Source organism: Boleophthalmus pectinirostris, unplaced genomic scaffold, assembly GCF_026225935.1.
Source record: "Boleophthalmus pectinirostris isolate CB_2022bp ecotype Guang Dong unplaced genomic scaffold, ASM2622593v1 HiC_scaffold_3, whole genome shotgun sequence".
Classification (NCBI taxonomy): Eukaryota; Metazoa; Chordata; class Actinopteri; order Gobiiformes; family Gobiidae; genus Boleophthalmus; species Boleophthalmus pectinirostris.
This window is the reverse complement of record NW_026571299.1, coordinates 21,467,936-21,473,935: the sequence shown is the minus strand read 5'-3', so window position 1 is coordinate 21,473,935 and position 6,000 is coordinate 21,467,936.

The following is a 6,000-nucleotide window of genomic DNA, read 5'->3' as shown; positions in this document are numbered from 1 at the left end:
GGGACCAGGTCACACAGGCAGCAGTCTCTGCCAGGGACTCCCAGTCCTTGTTTAGTCCCTTGCTTTGTCCCTGGTTTAGACCTGGTTCAGTCCTCATTTAGATCTGTTTTTTAAGATGTTTTAGTTCATATTTGTTTGTGGTTTAGTCCTGGTTTAGTCCTGTTTTAGTTCAAATTCAGTAATGGGGTTTAGTCCTAGTTCAGTTCTGGTTCAGTCCTGGTTTAGTCCTGGTTTAGTCCTGTTTTAGTTCAAATTCAGTAATGGGGTTTAGTCCTAGTTCAGTTCTGGTTCAGTCCTGGTTTAGTCCTGGTTTAGTCCTGGGGGTTAGTCCCAGTTTAGTCTTGGTTCAGTCCTGGTTTACTCCTGGTTCAGTCCTTGGTTAGTCCTGGTTTACTCCTGGTTCAGTCCTTGGTTAGTCCTGGTTTAGACCGGGTTCAGTCTTGGTTTAGTCCGGGTTTAGTCCTGGTTTAGTCCGGGTTCAGTCCGTGTTATTACAGGACTATATGAATCCAGCTGTAGATGTAGAGGCCTGAGCTCATCGCCATGGAGATCGTGGTCATTCTGTGCATTATTAATGAGGAGGAGAGAATCTGCTGCTGCTACAAAAATGACCTGAGGAAACACTCGTGTGAGCCCAAAACCTCCAAACCTCTGGATCTTCACACACCGCAAGAGGTGAAGGATAAAACGTGTAAAGCATTATCACGGAACTTTCTGGAGGTAACACCTGACGTCACCATGAAAGAAAATGATGCTGAGAATTGCATGGGAGAATCAGGACTAGACCAGAACTAAACCAGGACTAAATCAGTACTAATCCAGGACTAATCCAGGACTAAACCTGGACTAAATAAAGAATAAACCAGGACTAAACCAGAACTAATCCAGGACTAAATCAGAATAAAACCAAGACTAAACCAGGACTAAACAAAGAATAAACCAGGACTAAACCAGGACTAGACCAGAACTAATCAAGGACTAAACCAGATCTAAACCAGGTCTAAACAAACAATAAACCAGGACTAAACCAGGACTAAACTAGAACAATTACTAGACAATTTCAGCAAATATACTAAATAATCAACAATTGTGAGCAAAATGTAGTCATCATAAATGAAGTGAAAATGTTGTGGCGTGTTATTGTGGTGGAGCCAGGCTGAGGCTGCAGGCTCCATCCCTGAGCTAGCAGCAGCACCAGGACACTCTAGACCTGTCACCAGAACTCACCACACCTCACAACACAGACACCCCGACACCCCGACACCCTGTCACCCCGTCACCCCGACAAACCACAACACTCCAACACGTTTGTTTAAATATAGTGCAACAAATACAAAACACAATGAACTTATTATGAGTCCTAAACTTACAGTGTGTATTCTCCCCTTTACAACTCAAAGATTATCTTAAGAAACAGATAGATAGATAGATAGATAGATAGATAGATAGATAGATAGATAGATAGATAGATAGAAATACAACAGAATTGTTTCAAAAAACAAAGAGGAACAGCCATGGTTAGAAAAAAGGTCCATTTGTGCTGTCCCAGATGGAGCATGAGTCTGTGTTCTGTTTCTATTATACACATTTTCATGAGAAATGAAACAAGAAAAAAGTCAGTCCATAAATGTTGAACCTGATCATTTACAACCACTGTTCTCCACGTGGATCTTACGTCCTCTGTGTGAACTAAATCACTGTTTTAGGATGATCCCTGATCATTAAAGCCATGACCACACTGGCTGTGCTTCCATTCACACTCACACTCAGGATCATCATCACACACTTTTGGAGCTGGATCATACTTCACCTGATTTCTCTCAGATTATCGGCCTTCAAGTTTACATTTCAATCATCTTAAAGGTCCAGAAATCAGATTAGAATCAGATTTTGGAGTGTGTGTCACATGACTGTGGCCAGAGACACTGACTCACAGAAGAGTGTTCCTCTGTCTGTGAGCAGCTTTACAAACTGTAGAACGAGAACGAAACAAACACACTCTCATCTATTCTAATGAACTTTCCTCATCACACACACGTACACGCACACACACACACACACACACATGCACACACACACGCACACACACACGCACACACACACACACACGCACACACACACACGCACATGTACGCACACACACACATACACACGCACACGCATGTATACACACACACACATACACGCACGCAAACGCACACACACACATGCACACACACACACACACACACGCACACCTGAAGCTGTGTTTTGTTTCATTCACACATGTTTAACACACAAACCCTGCACATTTAAGATGAGTTCCTCTATCAAGCAGAAAACACTCTGTTCCACCTTGTGATGTCATGTGGTAATACAGGAAGTGCTCCACTGGGTTTTTAAAATCCACACATCTTCACTAGAGTCATTTGATGATTTCAGCCCTGGAGTTGCCGATATCTACTGAACTAAAGGTGAAAGGAGCTGTTCACTTGAAAACTACCACTTCATGACATCACATGGTGAAACAAAGCATTTGGAGCTTTGGAGATGTACACTGAAAAAAAAAAAACTTCTGAGGATAAATATTAAATCAACTGTGGTCATTTCATTCTGTGAGAACTAAAACTAATGTAACAGCAATGGACAAAATGTATTTATTTGACTGATGTAGTGGAAGTGTTGTGTTTGATGAGTAAGTTCTACTCTAGAATCACCATCACACTGACAGGTTTAACAGTTACTCCTGACAAACCAAAAAATACTGAATAATACTAAAGTCCTTCTAGATCAGTCCCATGTTGAGCGCTCAGAGCGCTCATGACTCACAGGTTGGTGGTGCAACTCTAGCTCAGGCGAATTCAGATGAATGCTGTTGTTGTGTCCTTGGGCAAGACTCTTAACTTGTCTGTGTGCACTGGTGTGTGAATGTGTGTGTGTGTGAATGTGTGTGTGTGTGTGTGTGTGTGTGTGAATGTGTGAGCGGTTCTAGTTGTAAAGAGCTTTGAGCGTTGAAGTTGGAAAAGTGTTGTATAAAAATGTGACCATTGATTCTATATGAGTAAATCCTAGACATTTAATACTTACTTCATTATTTCATCACAGAAATACAATTAATTATGACAATATTTTATATATTTGACTTCATTTATTTACATGAATATGACTTCTAACTTTACAAAAACTGAGTAACAATTAAATGACTCAGTAAATTCATCAGTGTTAATGGAGGTGGTAAGTACATTTTACTTAATACTAACAAGTAAATTGTACCTGATATTACACTAGTACTTTAAAAAGTGCTAGTGCAAATTTTTTTTCTAATAAATCGTTATTTTAATAGATCCATGAGTAAATCTAACAAGTTTTTTTTTTCTTAGTGTACACAGACTAATATTAAAGGGTCAAACATGCGTGAATGAAACAAGACCCAGCTCCAGGTGTGTTTTTGAGGAGGAACAACATTATATCGTGGCTGAAATGTCTCAAGAGTCAGTTTTGCGTCATGTTCGTCCGTTGATGGCACCTTGTTGTTTGGTGGAGTATGTATTACTCAGCTGTAACAGTCAGCAAAAACGTGACATTGAGAAACTATGACGACATGTGTGAGTGAGCGTGATGCCCGCGCCGCAGCCCGGTGTCCTGCGCTATGACCTTAAACTGACACAGATGCCATCACACGGAACACACCGCTCCTCCTCCTCCTCCGCGCGAGGCCAGGACGCATGCACGCACACGCACGCAGCGACACAAACAAACAGCGTGCAGCCATCTGTGACCCAAGCGGACCCGAGCGCGACGCGTAATTACCCAAAACGAGGCTAATTCCGTGCGTAAAAAGCGAGAGCGCGCAGGGGAAACACACACGCACACGCACGCGCTCGTGGACGTTTGGTTTCTGTGCTATTTGGGGACATTACTTAGACTTACTTGTTATTTTACAAGACCCTAATACTAAGCACAGTTATACCCTGACCTGAACTATAACCTCCTTTAACCCACATCTGAGACTTCAATATAAATCTACAGAGCCTGGTTTAGTCCTGGTTTAGTCCTGTTTTAGTCCCGCTTTAGTCCCGGTTTAGTCCTAGTTTAGCCTTGTTTTAGTCCTGGTTTAGTCCTAGTTTAGTCCTGTTTAGCCTTGTTTTAGTCCTGGTTTAGTCCTAGTTTAGTCCTGATTTAGTCCTGGTTTAGCCTTGGTTTAGTCCTTGGTTTAGTCCTGGTTTAGTCAGTTTAGTCCTGGTTTAGTCCTGGTTTATCCTTGGTTTAGTCCTAGTTTAGCCTTGGTTTAGTCCTGGTTTAGTCCTTGGGTTGGCCTTGGATTTGCATGCTTTAGTGTTGGTTTAGTCCTGGTTTAGTCTTTGTTTCTTGTAAATTTCTTGTCTTTTACTCCTTTTCCTCCCTGGTTTATTCTAGATTTAGATCTGATTTAGTCCTGGTTTAGTCCTGATTAAAGTCCTGGTTTAGTACTGGTTTAGTCCTGGACTTGCATTCTTTAGTTCTGGTTTAGTCCTGGTTTCGCCTTTATTTAATCCTGGTTTAGTCCTTTGTTTGGTCTCTTGGTTTAGTCACAAAAAACAGTTTCAGTCAGTGCTTTGGTCTGGGTTTAGACCTGGTTTAGTTCTGGTTCGCTCCCTTGTTTATTCCACGGTCATTTTCCTGCACGCTTCACTTTTTGACTAGTCCATAATCCAGCTCCAAGGTTAGATCTGCTTTAGTCCCCGGTTCATCAGTCCTGCTTCACACTGTTGTTCTAATAATACAAGATTTACGTCACGAGGACCTGATTTTTGTCCCTAAATCGGAGTCAGGTCCCCGCGACGCGCGCGTGTGCACAAACCCGAGTCCCCACAATGTGATGAATACCCGCCCACGCACGCTCTCACGCACGCGCACGGAAAGCATCAGAATTCCTCCGGCATCACCAGCACCAGCACCACCACCACCACCGCCAGCACCAGCACCGTGTTTTTCAGGGCTGAGCGAAAGCGCAAGTGAAACCGCTGACGGACGCAAAACCAGTGCGGTATTTTTGACGCGCTCGCGGTAAACGGCGCTGTCCACAGGCGCTAATACAGCACCATCCTCATCCGTGCGTTTCAACACCGGCCACTGCTTTGAAAAGAAAAGAAAAAAAAAAACGTAAACTGTCGCGGTTATTTCTCGATGTTTAGTCACTTTCTATCCCGTCTTTCCCTCATCCAAACACCGAGCGCAGTGCCAAATATAACCCCAAATTGCTGTCTTACCTTCCGGCTTGTTTTCGGTAGCCATTTCCCCTCACCCCTCCTCCTCCACTCCTCTTCCTCTCCTCTTCCTCCGCCTCCTCGCCTCTGTGATGGTGGGGGGGGACACGGAGAGGACAGCTCAAGGAGGGGGGCGGGCCCTAGGAGCAGGCTTTTGGGGGGCGAGCCTGCCGCGTGAGAGCCTCCCATTGGTTCGCGCCCGTGACTGACAGCTGCGTTTTTAAAATAATAATAACAATCATGGAAATGATTGAGAGCAGAAAACGATAAAATGAAGAAAGGCAGAAGAGAATCACGAAAACAGACTGAACAAACACGTGCCCTTGTTCTGAGCGAGTCATCTTATTACATGTACTAAACAAGAACTAATACAGGAGCCAGATTTAAGTCCTGCTTTAGTCTTGCTGTGTTTAATCCTGGTTTAGTCCTGGTTTAGTCCTGTTTATGTCTGGTTTAGTCCTGGTTTAGTCCTGTTTATGTCTGGTTTAGCTTTGGTTTAGTCTTGGTTTAGCCTTGCATGCTTTAGTCCAGCTTTAGTCCTGGTTTAGTTCTTGTTTAGTCCTGGTGTAGTTCGTGTTTAGTTCTGTTTTAGTCCTGGTTTAGTCTTGGTTTAGTTCTTGTTTAGTCCTTTTTTAGTCGTGCTTTAGTCCTGGTTTAGTTTTTGTTTAGTCCTTTTTTAGTCCTGTTTTAGTTCTTGTTTAGTCCTTTTTTAGTCCTGGTTTAGTCTTGGTTTAGTTCTTTTTAGTCCTGGTTTAGTCTTGGTTTAGTTCTTGTT